The 22,110-nt window shown below is 39.5% G+C and overlaps 1 long non-coding RNA gene across 3 annotated transcripts in view; it reads right to left on the bottom strand.

The window, feature by feature from the left end:
- The window catches only part of LOC123633478, a 44,157-nt gene extending 25,863 nt beyond the window's left edge, over positions 1-18,294 (bottom strand). For 2 of the 3 annotated variants that reach the window (XR_006733605.1, XR_006733604.1), the window contains exons 1-5: positions 18,136-18,294; positions 8,214-8,363; positions 6,301-6,377; positions 6,119-6,181; positions 4,067-4,146 (exon numbers count right to left, since the gene is read on the bottom strand). This is a non-coding gene — a long non-coding RNA (uncharacterized LOC123633478). The remainder of the gene's footprint in view (positions 1-4,066; positions 4,147-6,118; positions 6,182-6,300; positions 6,378-8,213; positions 8,364-18,135) is intronic. The other variant, XR_006733606.1, reaches the window with a different exon arrangement.
- Positions 18,295-22,110: the final 3,816 nt, after the last annotated feature.

Below are 22,110 nucleotides of genomic sequence, written 5' to 3'. Positions count from 1 at the left end.
CAGAACCAGCAAGGCTTTTACATTGAGATTCTGCTTGGCCTCTCTCCAGTGTGCCTTCCTCCCTTCTGGGCCGCAGGGCGGCAAGGCCCTTTCTGGCATGGGGTTTTACAGTAAAACAAAGTAAGAACAAAGCAGGTCAGATAATTACTTCATGGCCATTTTACATAGACTAAGTTTGGGTTTTGAGGCTAGCTTTCAGAAAAACAGGGGTTCTGGGCTGTACAACCTGCCTTGGGTAGAGGGATTCTGGTTTTTATGGCTGGCTTCAGGGAGGGGTTGGTACAAGATGCAGGCAGACGAGGCAAGGTCAGAACATTTTTGCTCCTGAAGCCTTCGTTTTAAGTTAAGTTTTCTGAATCTGATATCAACATAAGATCACCTGAGTGTAGGCTCAGAGAGAGAGAGACAGAGAAAGGAAAAAAAAAAAAAAAAAACAACTCTAAGCGCCAGTCCTCAGCAACTCAAACAATGACACGAAAAAGTAGCATGCTTTCTCCGTGAGGATCAAGATTAAGCTGTCTGGAAACAATCTAAATGTTCTCAGAACAATTTTTTTGGGGGGGGGCTGTACACTTGAGTACACGCAATATTCATAAAGAGTAAGACTGTTTTCAGATTCTCTGGATTGTAATCATCATTCACTTTTCAGCTTAAAATAGATTACTACACAAAAATTAATAATTTACAAACATTTTCCCCAGGCACAAACTTTGTCACACCCACATAATGTACACATAACCTGCTCGCTTGTAAAGAGTGGGACAAAAATGGACGAGACGAAGGGAAAACCGAAGCTTTCACCTTAAGCTCTTCTAACCACAACTTCTAGGACAACTCTGAGTCGCTGACACTCTGGTTAACATTACATGACAGTGCGTTTAGAAACACCTCCTGTGTACCTCTCTATACACAGTGAATCAGTGGAGGTAAACTCTGTCTGCCTTTAGGGTTAAGAGACCAAAATGGAAATATTTTCATACCCCTTTGACCAATAACTGGCATCAGGATCTCCACGTAGCCTTTCCATTGTAAATGCCGTAAAGAATGAGTTATCTGGACATCAACAGAAAAACTTAGCAGGGTTTAGAGTAGCCAGAAAAGAAGAGAGAGAAATAGCTCAAGACACTTCAACTCTATAGGCGGTAGGTAGACCGTTTCAACTCTGAATTTTCCTGGATGTAATTTGCCCTTTCGTAAAAACTTGTGCTCAAGCATTAGCTATAACCAGCTGGAGCCCTACCAACACCTGGCATGCCTTCCACTCTTTTCATTTCCAGAACTACTTGCAAGTAGAGGTACCACACACCAACTGCGGTGCCCCATGGGGGTCATTCTCCCTTGTCTTTCCTCGATTTTAAAGGATGTCCCATTTTTTCTTTAAAAGAAGCAACCGAACTGTAACACGGGGTTGGGTGTCGTGGATCAGAGTGTGCTGCTTGTGGGTGGGGCTCCTCAAGGTCTCACCACTGAGTGAGTCGCTCCCACCCTCTTAGGTGTCTCAGGTTTCTCTCTCGGAGGTCTAGCACCTCCGAGAGGGCTCCAAACGCCGAGTGATCAGCTCTTATATGCGTTTCCTGGAAGAGCCTTCTTTTAATTAACGTGTGTGGGGGTTCCCTATGGGGCCACTCGCGCCTCAGGGAATCGCCCCAGGCAACTCCCACCTGGGACCCCCGTCGCCGGGTCTCCCACACTGGGAGGAGTGAGGTTGCCCCTTCTCTTCGGAGCTGAGGAACTCAGTCTCTCATTTATCTACCAACAAGACAGTTCAGTTTCCTCTTTTAAAAATGCACAGCAAAGCCAATTGAGATTAATTTTAGGATAAAAAGACAAGGGAGAAGACCCTTTAGGATGCACCTCCAAATCTAAGTTAGGATCCCAAACAACAATTCCTAGGAAAAGAACCGGCTCAGAGTAAACCAAGACCATCAACCAAAAACGGCACTCGGGACGACCCACCAGTCCTACCAAAGAAGCTCCGAGTCGGAGGGCCCAAAGGGGCCATGCCGGTACCCGGCGCCGCGTTCGGGGTGCTCCTTTGGTGTTCCTCAAGCAAATTAATCTGTCAAACTGAAAATACTGTAGAGTCAGAATTCAGTAACACAAAGCCAAATGCGGGCAGAAAACTGTCATGTGCAGAGAGGAGGAGGAGAATGAACACACAGAGATGCAGAGGCAAGAAACCATATTAATTGGTACATGAGAAGGGAGAGGAGAAGCCACAGTTCCCAAACCTTCTGTTTAGGTCCCCATGTAACCTAATTGTACTTTGTTTCCTTCCTTCTTACTGTGGAAGGAAACAAAAAATTCACCCTACATGTGAAGTGTCACTGAGATGAGACGAAAAGAGTTTCCACAAAGAAATGACTAATTTAAAGAGGCCAAGGAGTCACGAAGGCAGATGGGGAAAGACCATTGAAAACGTCACCAGTGACAATGGAAAGAGGAGTTCAAGTGAAATTGTAAAGACTGAGGACAGATTATTAGGACAAACGACAGAAGCAACCAAAGAAATTGAGACATTGGATATAAATCACTTCATTGAGAAGTCTGGCAATAAGAACACAAGACAGATAAGGATAGTAACGTCAAAGGAATGCAAAGTCAAGTGAAAATCCTGTCGGGATAAAGAAGGGCTATGCCTGACTGAGAGTAGAGACAAAGGTCTGTGAATGGAAATGGTAATGCTATAGAAAAGGAATGTGATAACTCCAGGAATTAGGAAAGGATTGGAAAACAGACAAAGTTGAAAGAGATCCCTTTAATCTTACTAAGGGAAAAATTTAGATTCATTTATTCAACAAATATTTTTCTTTCATCCATTTATTAAAAAGGGATTTGTGCTGATCTGTAAATTCAAAGTAACTCCAGTAAAAATCCAAGTAAGATTTTTGTTGTAGATAGACAAGTTGAATTATAAAATTTATATAGCAAGACAAAACAGACTAGAACAGCCACAATTTTAAAAAATAATAAAGTTAGAGGACTCATTCCACCTGATTTCAAGAGTTACTATAAAGCTACAGTAATCAAGGCCATGTAGTATGGGTGGAAAAATAGATAGAGTTAAATGGAACTGTCACAGTCTAGAAATAGATCCACACAAATGGGGCAACTGATATTTGGCCAAGGTGCAAAGGTAATTCAATGGACATTAGACAGTCTTCTCAACAAATGACACTGGCACAATTCCATACGCAAAATAGAAACAAATACAAAGAATCAAAACCACCACAATTCAACCTCAAACAATTTATAAAAATTAACTCAAAACCTTTGTGACCTTGAATTATGCTAAGAGCTCTTAGCTACAACACTAAAAAGTTACAAAAGCAAAATTGATAGTTTATACTTTATGAAAATTAAAAACCCCTGCTAAGAAAGACACTGTTAAGATGAAAAGACAAGGCACAAGCTGAGAAGAATTATTTGCAAATCACATATCTATCTGATAAAGAATTCAAAAGTCAGTAAGAAAATAACTGAATAAAAATGAGGAATACTTGAACAGGAATGAAGTACTTACGCACACAACAGCATGGATCAACGTCAAGTGCATTAAGCTAAGTAAAAGAAGCCAGACTACTGGGGATACATAGTATGGTTTCATTGACATGACATTCTGAAATAGGTAAAATTTTAAGAATAGGAAATATATCAGAGCATGAGAGAATTTTCTGGAATGAGGAAACTGTTCTGTATCTTCATTATGGTGGAGGTTACTTGCCCGTATGCCTTCATCTAAAGTCATGGACACCAAAATGTGCATTTTACTACATGTACATTGAAAAGAAAGGTCTGTGGATGCCTACGGGATCCCAGGCATTTTGCTGAGAAGTGGAAAGAGTGAACAAAGCAAACTTCCATCATTTTCCACATCGTGTTTAAAATTTCAGTGAGGTAAAGATGAGGGCATAAAAAAATAAAATGACTGCATTTTATGGTTTCAACAATTATGAGATAACGTTAGCTACAAAAAGTGATGAAAGTATAATAATTAGTCACTTATAGAGTAGCACTATTCAAGAATAAAGAATTAAAAAAAGACTGTAAAGCAGCAGTCCCCCACCTTTTTGGCATCATTCCTTTCACAGCCATCTTTACATCACTGTTTTTTTTTTTTTTTTTTGGAAAGCAAGAGATGCATATCTAAAATACAAAAGCAGAAAACCAAAAGATTTTTCATTAATGACTTTAAATTACCTCAAACTTAATTTTGTAACCACTGGCTCAAATATAGTTTTCAAAATAATAAATGCTCTTATAAAGGATGATATACTAAGCTGGGCAGGGTGGCTCACGCCTGTAATCCTAGCACTCTGGGAGGCCAAGGTGGGTGGATCGTTCAAGGTCAGGAGTTCGAGACCAGCCTGAGCAAGAGTGAGACCTGTTTCTACTAAAAATAGAAAGAAATTATCTGCCCAACTAAAAATATATGTAGAAAAAATTAGCCAGGCATGGTGGCACACGCCTGTAATCCCAGCTACTCGGAAGGCTGAGGCAGTAGGATTGCTTAAGCCCAGGAGTTTGAGGTTGCTGTGAGCTAGACTGATTCCAGGGCACTCTAGCCCGGGCAACAGAGTGAGACTCTGTCTCCCAAAAAAAAAAATGGTTGATATACTTAGCTTGAAATCAGGAAGAATGTTTATTTAGGATAACTAAATAAAAACCAAATTAAAGATGACAAATAAAAGATAGTAAGCATTTCTCATGAATTATCTCCTATTAATTTTATATTAAAATTTAACATAAAACATTTGCAAAGCTGATGTATGATAAAGTTGCAGAGACTAGCTATCTGGGGACTATTTATACTAAAAAAATTAAAATTAATTCCTATGTTCAAACATAACCTCCAGATGACCCAAAGGCCTGCAATGTGAAAGTCAAAATTTAAAACATTTACCAGAATATTTAAGAGAATATCTTTATGGCCTTGTTGTGGGGAAATATGTAGACCAAAAAAAGAGCTGGAATATCTAATCAGAATTTTAGCCATATAATTGAGGCAGTCAAGCAAGAGCTATTCCTATAAAAGCACAGACCTAGACAGTGGCAGGATACGTACCAAATCTAAAAAGTGGTTGTTTTCAAATGATGCGACTATGGATAATTTTTTATAACCTCCTTGTATTTTTGCATTTAATTGTATTTCCTAAATTTCCACACAGTATGTATAATAATTAAGAAAAAAAAACCCACAGTTTGTTTTAAGGATTCAACAAGATATTGAAAGAATCTTTCACATCAGGTAATACTAGAATTATAATACTACTTTACTATAATGAAATGTATTAATACCACATTAATGAGTAAAATTTAAAAAGCACATACTCTTAGGTGACTCCATTAAATAAAATTAAACACCTATTTTTTAACAAATTTCAACCCCAACTACAAACAGGATTCTCTTAATTGATAAAGATTTTCATATTTGAAATGAACAGCCAGCACTTTTTATCAGAAGATAGTAAAGGTATTTCCATCACCACTGTGATTTGAATGATCTGAGAATGTCACAAAATAGAAAGTACCAATGTATATATTGGAAGAGATTATATATAGATGATGTAGCTATCTACCTAAAAAGTATAAAAGTGTCATCTAAAAAGCAATTAAAATTAGAAATAATAGAATACAATTTTCTGCGCATCTACTATGTGCTAGGCTTTACTCCTAGTGCTTTACATACTTAACTCATAGTTTCACAACAACGCTATGACAGTACTATTAACCTCACTTTATAGACAAAGAGGAGGCTGAGGTACAAAAAGATTAAGTAAATTGCCCAAATTTATTCATAAAGTTGCTAACAGACCTGGGAATTGAGCCAAAGTTATCTATTTCTGGAGCCCATTCTCCTTAACTAAGGCACTCTAATGACAAGCTACAAAGTATAATCAAAGAAAGATCTGATTAAGAACAGCACAAACTAATGACTGCAGCTATTTGTCTATAATGACTGCAACTATTTGTCTACGTGTCCCCCTATACTAGCCTGGGACACTCCTGTGGGAATGGCCTTTGACTTTATCACCACTGTGGCTGATGTCTGCTACAGAACCTCTAGTGAACAGCAGGCACACAGTAATGCACATTTGACTGAATTTGGGAAACACACCTGTAATTAGTAGAAGAATCATAAATTGAAATTTCCGAAACTTGGTATTTCTGGAAATGAGACCTTCAATCAGCATAAAAAAAGAGAAATAACTTTGTGAAAAGTAGAAACACAACAAATGATCATAATATGAACAATTAACAAACTTAAAAATGAAGTTCAAAAAAGAAATCTTGGCATACCTCAGATACCAAAGGACAGAGACCACCAATATGTACCAAATAACCTTTATCTCTTCGTAAGGGTTCGGCATTCATTTCTGCTTGTAGAAAAACACAATATACCACAGAAATGATCATTATTGTATTGAGAAGTTTAAGAGAAAATGAAAAATTGCTAAATATTTCATGGTTTCTTTTTACTATCACAAAGCTTATTATAAAGTTATCAGCAAATATCAGCAAGACCAGACTAAAGACCAAAAGCCTGGAGTACAGTGCTAAGATTTCTGGGCCTTAATCATATCTTAAAAAATAAATGGGTTGGATTAGTTAATATTAAGTCTCTCATAGCTCAAATGAATAAATTACATCTAAAAGGAGTAATCAGTTACACCTGTCCCTTGGTATCCCTGGGGGACTGGTTCTAGGACTCCCTGCAGATACCAAGATCTGAGGATGCTCAAATCCCTTATATAAAATCGCATAGTATTTGCATATAATCCACACCCATCTTCCTGTATACTTTAAATCATCTCTAGATTATTTATACTACCTAATACAATGTAAATTCTATGTAAATAATTGTTATGCTGCATTGTTTAGCAAATAATGACAAGAAAGTTGGTTGAATCCATGAATACAGAACCCATGGGCTGACTGTACATCACGACTAAAAAAGTCTGTCATTTGTCCTTGGTTCAGAGAAGTGCTATGAGAACACTGGATGTACACAGGATCTTAACTCCTTAGTGTCAGCACTGGCTAGAGCTAGTGGTTTCAGAGACCTCTTTACACACATTCCTTTGCTGGGGAAATAGCACACCAAGAAAACCTTTCAATTAGACAAATATCAACAGCAGGTATTATATAGCTTGTGATAATGTTAAGAGCACATACAAAAAAGAGACAAATAACTTGAGTTAGTATGATTTTGGAAACCACAAATACGAGGATTATAGATAATTTTTTTCTTGCTTGACAAAAAAAATTGAAAATTCTTAGACTGCAATCTCATAGTCAATATTGTGAAGGGAACCTGGTCTGAAATCAAAAAAGATTCAGTAAATTGAGATTTGATGGCCGGGCGCGGTGGCTCACGCCTGTAATCCTAGCACTCTGGGAGGCCAAGGAGGGCAGATTGTTTGAGCTCAGGAGTTTGAGAGCAGCCTGAGGAAGAGAAAGACCCTGTCTCTACTAAAAACAGAAAGAAATGACTTGGACAGCTAAAAATCTATATAGAAAAAAATTAGCCGGGCATGGTGGCACATGCCTGTAGTCCCAGCTATTTGGGAGGCTGAGGCAGAAGGATTGCTTGAGCCCAGGAGTTTGAGGTTGCTGTGAGGTAGGCTGACACCACGGCACTCACTCTAGGCTGGGCAACAGAGTAAGACACTGTCTCAAAAAAAAAAAAACATATCCACACAAAAAAACCCGTACATGAATTTTCATAGCAGCGTTGTTCATCATAGTTGTTTGGGTTCACTCACTCACTATCTATTCATTAGTGAATACATAAGTCAAATGTTGTATATCCTACAATGGAATAATATTTAGCCATAAAAGAGAATGATGTACTATTGATATACACTGTCCAGATCACACTTGAAACATTATGCAAAATGAAAAAAAGCCAGTTGGCCACACAGCATATAATTCCATTTATATCACATGTCCAAAGAGGCGAATCTAGAAAGATGAAATATGTTAGTGGTTGCCAGGGACTGAGGAGAGGGAAGAACGGGGAACGACTACTAATTTCTTTTTTTGGGGGGGGGTGATGAAAATATTGTAAAATTAGATAGTGGCAAGGGCTGTATAACTCTGACTTATGTACTTTAAAAAGGTGTTTATGTTATGTGAATAATCTCAATAAGGCTGTTACAGTAAAAAAATTATTTCTCCCCTCACTCCCGCAAAACAGAAAAATTGGTTACTTAGGATGTACTCGCAGAAGTACTAAGTTCTGCTCTGTGACATTGCCAAAGTGCTTCTGCAACAGGTTCCACAGATTTGTACTCCCTCCAGCACTGCATTTAGCACCTGTGTCACTGTGCGCACGTCTGAATCAGCACCATCTCTTAAATCTGATAAAAAAAATTTTATTATTGGTTAAACACTTTCTTCTCCTATTTTCATCATATATTTCTTTTCAAAGGGTCAGTTCTTAGCCTTTAAAATTTACCATCTTTATGCATACAGCACAAATGCTTCAATTTCTCAGGAAATGTAGAAATAGTTACTTTCTTGCCATTTTGGTCAGCAATAATTAACTCATCCCAATGGGTTCCATTTCAGCTTTTAACAATAAAACCTGACTTGAAGTCAAATATTTTGAACAGTTATAAGAACCACTCTGCTTCTCAGACAGGGAAATTAAGAGGGTCACTACAATATGAGTCCACCTGGGTTATGTCTATTTCCAGTTTCCTGGCTGCAATTCACTTTCAAGTGAAATGTCCAAGTGGCTCCCAAGATATTTTAAAACCATAAGATGTAGCAGAAAGGAAATGAAACATTTATCGGCATCTTCTACAAGCCAAGTGCTTTATGTGTATTACTTCATTTAATCTTAATAAGCCTATTACCCTCACTTAAATGAAAAGAAAAATAAAAATCACCACGGGTAAGAACTTGCCATGCAGCAAATATGTGCCAGAGTTAGGGACCAAACTGAGGTGTGTCTAACTCCAAAGTCCATATTCTTTCTGCCACTGTACAGCACTTCCCAAGCTTACTGACTCTGAAAAATCAGAAAAGACTTCAAATGTGAGTTCTGCCACTTACTGTGTGACTAGTTTCTAAGCTTCTTTAGAACAGTTTACAAAAACAAAATAAATGTAAAAAGAGGAGGCTAAAAACTCACTGTGGAATGAAACTTTTTAAAAAATAACACTTTTTTAAAACAGCAAAGTGTATGGAATAATTCGAAACACTTTTCTCGAATTTATCTCAAGATTCACTTTACCTTCCAACAAACAGAGACACCTGCATATCCATTCACAAACATATAATGTGGATGAAAAACATTTTTTAGTGACTACACTGCCAGTCTCTAAACAAGAAATACATCATTTCTCAGTAAAAAAGTCCATATTGACTACACTGCTTTTTATTTTTCTTTACCATGTGAGAAGTGCTTTCCGCAACACATGCACCGTCCAGGATGTAGCATTGCGGGGTAAGAGAAATGGCTACTGAACAGAAAAAGACTACAAGAGCTTGCGAGCAAGCAGTAATACAACACAGAAAATGACATAGCTAAAAACAAGGCAAAACATCAACAGCCTACTTCTACACTAGGTAACAGGTACCTTTCCTGTGGCAAAGGAAAAAACATTTAAATTATAAAACCCTTAAAGGATATTTGATTGGCTTTAAAAATTGCTACTTTAGGCCCAGCACAGTGGCTGGCGCCTGTAAGCCTAGCACTCTGGGAGGCCGAAGGGGGAGGATCCCTTCAGCTCAGGAGTTCAAGACCAGCTTGAGCAAGAGTGAGACCTCTTCTCTACCACAAACAGAAAAAATTAGCCGGGCATGGTGGCGCATGCCTGTAGTCCCAACTACTTGGGAGGCTGCGGCAGGAGGATCACTTGAGCCAACAAGTAGGAGGTTGCAGAGAGATATGAGGACTCCACCAGCACTCTAGCCCCAGCAACTGAGTAAGAGCTGTCTCAAAAAAAAAATTGCTGGCCGGGCACGGTGGCTCATGCCTGTAATCCTAGCACTCTGGGAGGCTGAGGCGCACGGATCGTTTGAGCTCAGGAGTTCGAGACCAGCCTGAGCAAGAGCAAGACCCTGTCTCTACTAAACACAGAAAGAACTTATACGGACAGCTAAAAATATATATAGAAAAATTAGCCGAGCATGGTGGTGCATGCCTGTAGTCCCAGCTACTCAGGAGGCTGAGGCAGGAGGATTGCCTGAGCCCAGGAGTCTGAGGTTGCTGTGAGCAAGGTTGACACCACGGCACTCTAGCCCAGGCAACAGAGTAAGACTCTGTCTCAAGAAAAAAAAAAAATTGCTACCTTAAGACCTAAACAATTACTTGACAAGATTGGGACTGGTAATTTCCAAGAATGCAATACACCAATACACATCAGCAATTCTTCCACAAGAATTTTCACAGTCATAAAACAAAAGTCAAATCAAACATTAACATAAGAATTCTTACATGCTAAATTTTCTTTTTCTAAAAACTCCCTCACTCTGACACATAGAAAGGGTAGCAATATCTAATAAAACTGTCATACTACACATAGATGAAGGATGTCAAAAAAATACATTTTTCTTCTAGAAGTTTTTAATATTAAGACATCAGTAGGACTTGGGCAGTCTAAAAAATATGAACATATTTACAGGCCCATATTTCACCACACGGCTATTTAAAATAATTCTACTTTACATAGAGTCAGGAACGGTTTTTGTTAGCTAGCATAAAACAATCAGGCTATTGTACAATGGTGAGAGAGCTCCTAAGAAAAAAATTACTGCTTAAGTAATTCTTGTCTCCAGTTGACTCTGCCACATTCTGCTCTCTATAAACACCATTGTTTTTAATCACAACTTTACTGACAGCTTTACCCTTGTCAAACAAAATTTTCACTTTCCAATAAGACCCTTTCAAACTGAAGTAATAAAAAGCAATGCTTATATGATCATAACATTTGCTAAGGCAAAATGTTATAGAATAGTATGTATAATAAGATCCTACTTTTGTGAAAAAGCATATATTCACTGATTTATCTGGAAGAACACTCAGCAAAATATTACTAGCGGTTGGTTATCTTGCGGTGGTAGGCGTAAAGGTTTCTTCTTTACCTTATATGTACTTTCTGATGCTCTATATTAAACACTTTTTTTCATATGCACATAAGAGAACAATTTGAGTTAAAGGATAGGAAACGTGGGTGTCATATTTTATAATAATTCAATACCACCAGTTCAAATCCACTTATTCAGAATTAACATAAAGCAAATGTTGCTCAAGAAATACCAATAAATTCCCCTGAGCCAACAAAGTTCAATTTTTAAACAATAAACTTCCTCAGATAAGAAAATGATGCCTGTAATTTCATGTCTCTTTACTGGAGAGCTGGGGGGAGGGTTGGAAATGGGCTGGAATGTCCAGGTAACCACAGGAAAGATAACAGGAAAACACTCGAGAAACAAGACAAAATCATTTCATTGATTTAGTGACATTTATTTGTAGAAGAAATCATGGAGTAGCAAAAGTAAATGATCAGAAAATGTAAGCAAGCGCTTCAAGAGTAATAATGGGCAAAAGAAGAAAAAAGCCAGAAAAAAAAAAACCAAAGAACTGAACTCAGACATATTTATGTAAATCATTCTGGGGGGGAAAAAAAAGGGTAGATAATGCCGTATCACTAACTGAATCGGATCTGCTTTCTTGACTAGAAAAGGAACACCTTTCAAAAGGCTTATTTACTGCTCAGTAGCAAAACCAAGAACATTCTCAGAGGAATCTGAAGATCTTTCGTGCCTGCTTTGGAATAAGCTAAGCTATTAGATATACAGTTAAATAACATACAAACATATAAATAGCTAATTTTATGCATTAAATGAATCTCAAGTAATCATCAGATGTGAAGGGAACATAATTTTGAAAAAGAAAGAAGGTAAAGCACTGAGGTAATTTCACTAACTCCTATGAAGAAATTATCTTTAAACCAAATCAACTAACGCTACTGGGTTAAAACATAAGAAATTGCCAATATTCAAGCAAAAACCAGCAATTTCACATGGGCCCACCCAGTGGTCTCCTGATAAATACTGAACCACCACCTCTTTTGAAAGAAAGAGCCCTGATCTGCAGATTTTGCCCACTCCCGTGTTGTAACTGTCCCCCCACGGCCAGTCCAAGCTGCAGATGAGGCACCGGGCGTAGACTCGGAGCGAGAGGCACAGGCACCCACCGACGCCAGCACCACTGGCTCCACGGGACACGCTGAGGACCAGAGCAGGTCCCAGACTGTCTCACCCTTTTCTAAAACCAAGCTTTTGTCTGATTGATCCAGTTTCTGTCTTCCCCAGGTCAGAAGAAATGTGCTGTTGACAGTTTAAAATACTAGTACACTAAAATCATTCATAACAGAACAGCTGAGACTGGTACCCGGTTTCATCCATTCAGCACTTTACTGCACACCTGTTTGGTGCCAGGTAGCGTTCTGGGCATTGTGGACAGCAGGGAACAAGACAAAGGAGGTCCCTGCTCTCATAAGAAATATATATAAAAATACATAATTTCAAGGACTGAGAAATGCCATGAAGAAATTAAAACAGTAATGAGGAAGCTATTTTAAACTGAGTGGTGACTTAGGTGATATTTAAGCTGAGACCTTAAAGTTAAGGGGCCAGGCTCCAGATCTGGGAAAGACCATTCAGACAAAGGAAACGACTAGTGTAAAAGTCCTAAGGCAAGACCAAGCATGGCATGTTTGAGAAATTGAACAGACTAACTTGGATAGAGTGTAATGAGCAAAGGTGAGATTGTCTGAGAGGTTGTCAGAGGCAGGAAGATCTCCTGAGCCCAGGAATTCAACACCAGCCTGGGCAACACAGCAAGACCCCATCTCTAAAAAAAAAAAAAAAATTCTGCTCAGCTGGGCACGGTGGTACACGCCTGTAGTCCCAGCTACTCAAGAGGCAATGGCAGGAGATTGCCAATGTAAAAACCTCCAATAGAAGTCTCATAGTTTTAGGGAGGGATTTTCAGTGTACAAAAATGTATTGGTATACCTGTCCTCTTGGTACTGTACTGCCTATTTAGTCCCCCCTTAAAAAAGGAGAGGAATATAAGTACATTTATTGTTCTGCATGGCAAATTAGTAGCTAGCTACAACAATCCCAGGAGTTATGATCACACCACTACACTCCAGCCTGGGCAACAGAGCAAAACTATGTCTCTTTAAAAAAAAAAACAAAAAAAAAACTGTGACTACAGCTGAAATAAACTTAGTAGTAGGACTACACACCAGCTCAGAAATAAGGATCTTATTAACCCAAGATGGTTACTTCATACGTGAAATGCTAACATATGAATTCAAGTACATCAATGTTAAATTCTAATGAAGATGACCTAATTAGTCTATAAAATAAATTCACTATGTTGTTCAGGCTAGGATTATTTCAAAACCATAGGCAAACACTTCTAGTGTATCATCCAAAATCATTTTATTTGGTATGTAAATAGACTTTTTAAGAATTATAAAGGTCATGTTTATTTTAAAGTGAAAGAAAAATATAACACCAAATCCGATTTTTGTTCAAATTAGTGCTCAGGAGTTAAAGTAAAACATCAGCATATCAGTCTAAATTACATGTTCATATTACAAAAACTGTAAAGAAATACACACATACACACCCACACTCCCTATAGCCATGAAAACCAAGTCCACGTTATGGCCGCATAAAAGTCCCCCAAGTCAATAAAGACAAATTTTTGCATATTACACAAAAATAGGAAACTGTGGAGACTGGTTTAAGGAGAATTTATACTTGCACATAAAATTATTTATTCATTCAGGAACTACTGAGCTACTCATTTCAACAATTTATCTAAAAGATTTTTTTTTTTTTAATCAACCAACAGGAAATGAGACCTACAGCTCAGGGAAAAAGGTGAAAAGACATTTTTCTTTTTTTTCATTTAAGAGCACAAATAAGTATATGCATTTAATGCTACTCAATAAACTTGTGATTATTGTAGCTAGCTGCTAGTTTACCATGCAAAACAATAAATGTACTTATATTCCTCTCCTTTTTTAAGGGGGGACTAAATAGGCGGTACAGTACCAAGAGGACAGGCATACCAATACATTTGTGTACACTGAAAATCTTTCCCTAAAACTATGAGACTTCTATTGGAGGTTTCTACAAAAAAAATAAAAACTGCTAAGAATACCATTAGGCTTTCTCAGTAATTTCTCCTTTTCTTTAACAAAAAGAGTTGAGCAAAACACAGAAGAACAATGAAGTTTTGGCTTCTGATCTCACCTGAGCCTACATCCCTGATAAAAAGAAGGGTATCATATAGTCCAACTTGAAGTGTCTAGTCCATGAAAATCACCAACACTCAGAACTCAAGAAATGTAACTTAAAAGAAATATGGGGCAAGCCCAAAATACATTTTTTACATGTTGTCACCCTATTTCCAAACCAGGTTTTCCTCTTCTTTATTTCATTTGCCTTAGCTCTCTTCATTCCTTTCCCATCTCCTCTGTTCCTTATCATTTCACTGTGTATTTTCACTTCCCATACACAAAAATTGACTTGAAACCTACTTTATATTCTTGTATCTAAATTTGTTTCTACTTAATTCTTACAGGACTATATAGTTTTAGGTGAAGTTCAAATACTTTTGTTACGGAAACATGCATATAGGCTGTAACCAGAATCATGAGTAACAAGACAAGCAGCCATTCATTCAGGAACTGTGAGTGCCCATCAAGAGGCCATGGTCCTGGGGACTCTGCAGTGAATAAAACAATGCTCTATCCCTGAGGGCATGAAAGCAAGCCTGCGCTTGGCAGGTTCAAGAAACCTGGAGGATGCCTGGGGGCCAGAGTAGAGGAAGCCAGGGAGAAACCTGATTGTGTAGGACACAAAACCAGAAAGGCAGGAGGTATAGATCAACAGAGGCTCTCATAGGCACAGCAAATATTCTGGCTTTTACTCTCAAGGATATAGAAAGCCACTGAACGGTTTGAACACAAGAGTAAAATAATCAGACTTTCATGTTAAAAGGATCACCCTGGTTGCTGGGTTGAGAATAGGAAAGTACAGAAGCAGTGGGGAGACTAGTGACTATGAAAATAACACAAGCAAGAGATTATGGTTGCTTACAGGGGTGGCAGCAAATTGTGGTTCCATTTATAGTTATGGCAGCATTTAAAGTACACAAAGAATGTACTTTCATGATAATTATTTGAATTAGACATGGGAGTATCAGAAGGAAAGCAGTCAAGATGTCTATGAGGTTTGGGGCCAGAGATACTGCAAGAGGGAGTGGACATTTAAAAGATGAGGAAGAATGGAATGGAAACTATTATTGGAGGGGGTGAGAGAGAAGAAGGAGGCGACGAGTTGTTCAGTTGTGACATGTTAACTTTGGGATCTAGATGTCTAGTTAAATTAGACATCTAGCTGAAAATGTTGAGTACACAGATGAACATACAAGTCTGGAGATTAGGAAAGAAATTCAGACTAAAGATAAAATTTTTAGTTAGAAATATATAATTCTAGCTAGATGAGATCAAAAGGGACTAAATATAAATACAGAAGAGGTCTAAATATATATACCTGGAACACTGCCTCATTTTTTAGAAGTTGGAGTGATGAAAAGGAACCAGCAAAAGAAACTGAAAATAAGCAGTAATATCACAGAAGCAAAGGGAAGAAGGTTTCAAACAAGAGAACATTATCAACCACATCAAATGCTGTTATTGCTGCTATATTCACTGACATTAGAATTCACCAAAGAGGTCACTAGTAACCTCAAAAAAGAGCTGCTATGGTAGAATGGAAGAGAAAAAAAACCTCACTGTAGTGGATCCAAGAGAGAGAGGGAGTACTGAAGACCACAAATGTCAACTTTTCTGGAGAGTAGTAACTAAAGAAAGATGTGAACAAGATTTTTTAAAGATGGGAGATAGCAGTATCTATATGCTGCATATATTATCTATACGCTGACAGAAATGATCCAGCAACTATTATAAGCATTGACAAGTCAAAAGGGTCCACCAAAATTCAAAAGCTAACTGCAAAAAAAATAGTAATCTACATTATTTTGTAAAGATCAAGATTGGCTTTGGAGGGCATTAACTCAGACTTCTGAAGAGGCCAAATATTGTTTTTAAACATATATAAATAAAATAATAATAGGCAATGCAACCTTAGAATAAATGCAATACTAAAAATTTCATCGTCTTTTTAATAAGCAGTTCTATCAGTTGTAAAACTATAGATGAAGTCCATATATGGAACCACAAATTATTACTAATAATCCTAATTTCAGCATTATCAAGTTAATCCTGTGTTTGTAAATAGTAAAGAAAAGGACAAAATAAAATTCCTGAAATGGTGCTTTAATTAAAAATGTTCCTTATGGAAAAGGAATCCAATGTTTATCATCACTGATTTTTAAACACAGAAAATATTGTTGTTGCAAAGATTATTTACAGAACACAGAACCAGAAGTACAAGACCTTTCAATAAATATGCTATCCTAAAATCTTCTTGTAAGACAGAGATAATAAAAACACCAGTTTGTTAAATCTCTTCCTCCCTTCTTTTTAAAATGTAGATAGATTTTACTAAACAGACAATAGGAAAGTGTAACCCAATGATCTTAGCCCTTTTAAGTTAGTTCACCTGCCATCTTTCCCAACCTAAAGCAGGCACTAGGCGTTTAAGACAGCCTCCACTTGCAACATCGATTATAAGAACTTTATGCTCGTTTTAAAAAAGGATTATTGTGAGTTTTGTTCATCCCCAGAAACAGCACTCAACACAGATCTCAGCACATAATAGATGTTTAATGAATATCTGTTGAGTAAATGGTAATGTTTAATTGTATTAGTGCAACATTAGGTTTTTTTTTTTTCTCTCCTTCAATTTACAGTTCTCTCTTGTAGAAAAAGAAACTCAAGACCATAGCAGTCCCTCAAGAACACATAAACAACTTTACTCACAATGAAAAATAAAGCCGGGTCTCAAAATACAATCCCAGCGCCTCTTTATGTTCTCCATTATTTTTAAAGAAAATGAGATATAAAGCCTGTTTTTAAGAAATAGATAATGTATACCAACTTTTCTCAAAATAAAAAATTCACATTTCAAACTTATTTTCTATGTTAGTAGCACTGAGAGTAACAACTGATTTTCCAAAGTATGCATATATTGGGTAAAAATCAAAAACAAGCATATAAACAAAACTACATGTTTTTTGCCAACGTTTTTTCCTTAATCTTAGGCAAAAGGGTATGTGCCTAAATTTTACTACACGTGAGACCCGCTTTGTCTGATGTTTCCAGATTCATTCGTTCAACAAATATTTTAAGGAGCATCTACTGTATTCCAAGCCCTTTAACGTTTAAATTTTTTAAGCTGCACACCACCACCAAATTCCTCTACGAAGCCTCATCATTTAAAATAATTGCAAGGTAATAAGGAATCTCAACACTGTTTATTGCACATATTTAAGTCAGTGGATTGGGGCGCTTTTTCAGCTGTTAAAGCGGCAGAGCGAGCCGCTACCCACCACACCCGGGACCAAAGTCACAACCCGCAGCCACAGCCGGTGAAACCACCTGAGGGAGTCGCCCGCGCTCCTCCGACGAGGCGGCGGGACTTTCGCTCCGAGCCCAGTGAGCTCCGCGGCGGGACCCGCAGGCGGGACGCGCCGGGCGCCTCGGGCGACAGTCAGGGCTCCGGAGCCCGGGTCCCCGCCCCGCCAACCCACACCTGGAGACCCCGGGTGTCCCCGCCAGCCCCTCGCGCCACCCTCGCGACCGCCAGACCCGCCAAGTGGGGGAGGGGTCCGCATTTCCATGTCCCCGCGCGGGCGCTCGGCCGCCTCAGTGCCCGCCTGCCTGAATTCCGAGCTGCGCTCGCGTCCCTTCCTCAGAGAGAACGGACGAAACCCAAAGGGCGGTCCTCGGGGAAGAGACCTCGCCCAAACCTGGAAACGGAGCCGCAGGCGCAGCCCGCAGCCCGCAGCGCGCAGCTGGCAGGGCCGGGCCGCGCTCACCGCGGAGCCCTCGGGGACCGGGGTTCGGGGCTTCAGGCCGCCGCGCAAGGGCCCGAGAGGGCAAGGCGCGGGGCCGGCGCTGCACTCACCGTCGCCTTTGCCTCTGCCGCCCGCTCCGGCAGCCCCGCTCTCCGGACGGCTCCGAGGCTCCTATCGCCCCCACGCCCGCAGCTGCGCTCCAGGCGCGCTCGCCGCTTCCGCTTCCCGGCTCCCTCCGCCCCGTCCAGACTCGTGCGCGGGCGCAGCCAGAGGCGACGCACGTTCCGAGACTGCCGGGAGGGCGGGGCTTCGTGACGCAACCGCCGCGGCCGCCATGACGGCCCCGCCCCGGCCAGGTCCCGCCCCGGCCGGGCCCCGCCTCGCGTTGGGCTGCGGCGGCTCCCCCACCTCCGCGACACCGCCCGCAGGCAGCAGGGGGTGGAGCCTGGGCGGGAGCGCGCGGGAGCCTCTTCCCCGCCCGGCCTGCAGGCGACTGCGGATGGCGTCTGCGCACGGTGTGGGCCGCGGCCGTGCCCTGACGAGGAAGCGGGGTGCCGGGCTGGCGGGGGGCGAGGTGTCTGTCGGTGGCAGGTGAGACCTCAAGGTCCTGAAACCCTCCGACCACTGTTTTTTTCAATGTATCAGTCAGAATCGTTTTGTCATTCACTGGCTTCAGGCCAAACACATCCAGCTGCGTTTTTTTTTTTTTTGAAACAGTGTGTCGCTTTGTTGCCCAGGCTACAGTGAGTGCCGTGGCGTCAGCCTAGCTCACAGCAACCTCACACTCCTGGGCTTAAGCGATCCTCCTGCCTCAGCCTCCTGAGTAGCTGGGACTACAGGCATGCGCCACCATGCCCGGCTAATTTTTTCTATATATATTTTTTAGTTGGCCAGATAATCTCTTTCTATTTTTAGTAGAGACCGGGTCTCGCTCTTGCTCAGGCTGGTCTCGAACTCCTGACCTCGAGCGATCTACCCAAAGTTTTTTTCTATTATCTCCTATGTACTACACCATATTAGCATAATGAAGGAAAAATATCACATCATCATATCCATTCTTACAGAAGGAGCTTTAAACAAAATACAACGCCATTTTTTTATCTAAAAACCAAACAAGCTAGGTATAGAATGCAATTTTATTAGCATGATAAAAAGCATTTATGGAAAACACACAGTGAACATTATCTCAATAGTGGGGACTGAGAGCTTTTACCGCTAAGATCAGGGACAAAGCAAAGATGCTCTCTTTCACCTCTGCATGCAACATTATACTGAACAACAAATCCGGAGGTATGACATTACGTGACATCAAATTATACTACAAGGCTACAGGAACCCAAACACCATGGTACTGGTGTAAAAAACTGAGACTAATCCAAGAAAACAAAATAGAGAACCCAGACATAAAACCATCTACCTAGCACCAACTGATTTTTGACAAAGCAGAAAACATACACTGAGGAAAGGAAGCCCTATTTAATGAATAGTGCTGGGAAAATTGGATATCCATACGCAGAAGAAGGAAACAGGATCCCTCTCTCACTACATACAAAACTCAATTCAAGATGGATTAAAGACTTAAATGAGAAGCATGAAACCATAAAAATTCTAGAAAAAAAGTAGGAAAAACTTTTGAGACTTCAGCCAAGTCAAAGAATTTATGACCAAGACCCCAAAGACAAATAGCAAAAACAAAAATAAATAAATGGGACTTAATTAAATTAGAAAATTTGTACACAGCAAAGGAAATAACCAACACCCTGAACAGACAACCTACACGATGGGAGAAATACTCATAAACTATACATCTGACAAAAGACTCATATCCAGAATCTACAAAGAACTCAAACAAATAAGCAAGAACAAAATGAACACCCTCATCCGAGAATGGGCAAAAGACTGAAACAGACATTCTTGGAAAGAAGATAGACAAATGGCCAAGAAACATATGAAAAACTGCTCAACATCACTAATCATCAGAGAAATGCAAATTAAAATTACAATAACGTACCACATTACCCCAATCAGAATAGCCATTATTAAAAAGTCAAAAAACAGGGCCGGGCGCGGTGGCTCAAGCCTGTAATCCTAGCACTCTGGGAGGCCGAGGCGGGTGGATTGCTTGAGCTCAGGAGTTCAAGACCACCCTGAGCAAGAGCGAGACCCCGTCTCTACTAAAAATAGAAAGAAATTATCTGACCAACTAAAATATATATATAGAAAAAATGAGCCGGGCATGGTAGCGCATGCCTGTACTCCCAGCTACTCAGGAGGCTGAGGCAGGAGGATCGCTTAAGCCCAGGAGTTTGAGGTTGCTGTGAGCTAGGCTGACGCCACGGCACTCACTCTAGCCTGGGCAACAAAGCGAGACTCTGTCTCAAAAAAAAAAAAAAGTCAAAAAACAATAGATGCTGCCACAAATGTAGAGAGAAAGGAACGCTGATACACTGGTGGGACTGAAATTAGTAGAAACTCTATGGAAAACATAATGGAGAGTCCTCAAAGAAACAAATGTAGACCTACCATTGGATCCAGCAATGCCACTCCTAGGTATCTACTCAAGGGAAATGAAGTCATTTTATCCTGCACTCGAATATTTATAGCAGAACAATTCACAATTGCAAAGATGTGGAATCAACGTAAGTGCCCTTCAATTCATGAGGGGACAAAAATGTGTGTATATATGTGTGTGTGTATGTGTGTGTGTGTGTGTGTGTGTACATGTATGTATATAAATCATGAAGTACTATTCAGCCATAAAAAGGAGGGAAACACCAGCCAGAGCAAGAGTGAGACCCAGTCTCTAAAAAAAAAAAAAAAAGAAAGAAAAAAGAAAAATAAGGCAGGCATGGTGTCATGTCCCCGTAGTCCCAGCTACTCAGGAGGCTGAGACAGGAGGATCACTTCAGCCCCAGAGTGTGAGGTTGCAGTGAGCTATGATCATGCCATTGCCTTCTATCCCAGGAAACAGAGCAAGACCCTATCTCTAAAAAAAAAAAAAAAAAAGGACTGAAGTAATGTCATTTGCAGCAATGTGGAGGGAACTAGAAACCATTATCCTAAGTGAACTATCTCAGGAATGAAAAACCAAAAACCATATGTTCTCACTAACAAGTGGGATCTACTAGATGGGTATACATGGGCACAAAGCGATATAAAGGACATGAAAAACCTATAAGGGAGGAGAGAGGGAGAGTTGTTGTAAGATAAAAGCTTGCCCACAATGAACACTATTCTGGCGATGGACACACTGAAACCCCTGACTTCAGCATCATACAAGACATCCATGTAACAAAATCACTTGTACCATCTTAATTAGCATTTTGAAATAAAAAATAACATTGTACTGAAAGTTCTGTCCAGAACATTTACATAAGAACAGGAAATAAAAGGCATCCATATGTGAAAGGAAAGTAAAACTATTCACAGATTCCAAATCACATGATCTTAAGTATAGAAAATCCTAAGGAATTAAAAAAAATTATTTGAGCTAGCAAACAAATACAGCTTAGTCACAGAACAACATATCAATGCACAGAAATCTATTTTATTTCTTTACACTAGTAATCAACAACGGGGAACTAAAATTAAGAAATAAATTCCATTTGAATAACATCAACAACAATAATCCAGTTAGGAAAAAACTTAACCAAGGTGCAAACCTGTATGTCAAAAATTACAAAATCCTACTGAGAAAATTAAAGAATTTCTAAGTAACTGTAAAGACAGTCCATGCTCATGGACTGGAGACTGAATGTGTTTGAAGATGGCCATACTACACAAAGTGATCTCAAATTCAATGCAATTCCTACAAAAACCCAAAACGGCCTTTTGGCAGAAATGGGCAAACTGATCCTAATATTCAGATGGAATTTTAAGGGAACACAAATAACCAAAATCTTCTTGAAACAGAAAGACACACTTGGAGGCTCACACTTCTCAATTTTAAATCTTAAACCTTACTGCAAAGCAATAGCAATCAAAACAGGATGATACTTGCATGAGGGTACACATATAAATCAATGAAACTGAACTGACAGTCCAGAAATAATTCCATACCTTTACGGTCAATTGATTGTAAACAA

Source organism: Lemur catta, chromosome 2 (genome assembly GCF_020740605.2).
Source record: "Lemur catta isolate mLemCat1 chromosome 2, mLemCat1.pri, whole genome shotgun sequence".
Classification (NCBI taxonomy): Eukaryota; Metazoa; Chordata; class Mammalia; order Primates; family Lemuridae; genus Lemur; species Lemur catta.
The sequence above is the reverse complement of the archived record's forward strand: the minus strand, read 5'-3'. Positions and strand labels throughout refer to the sequence as shown.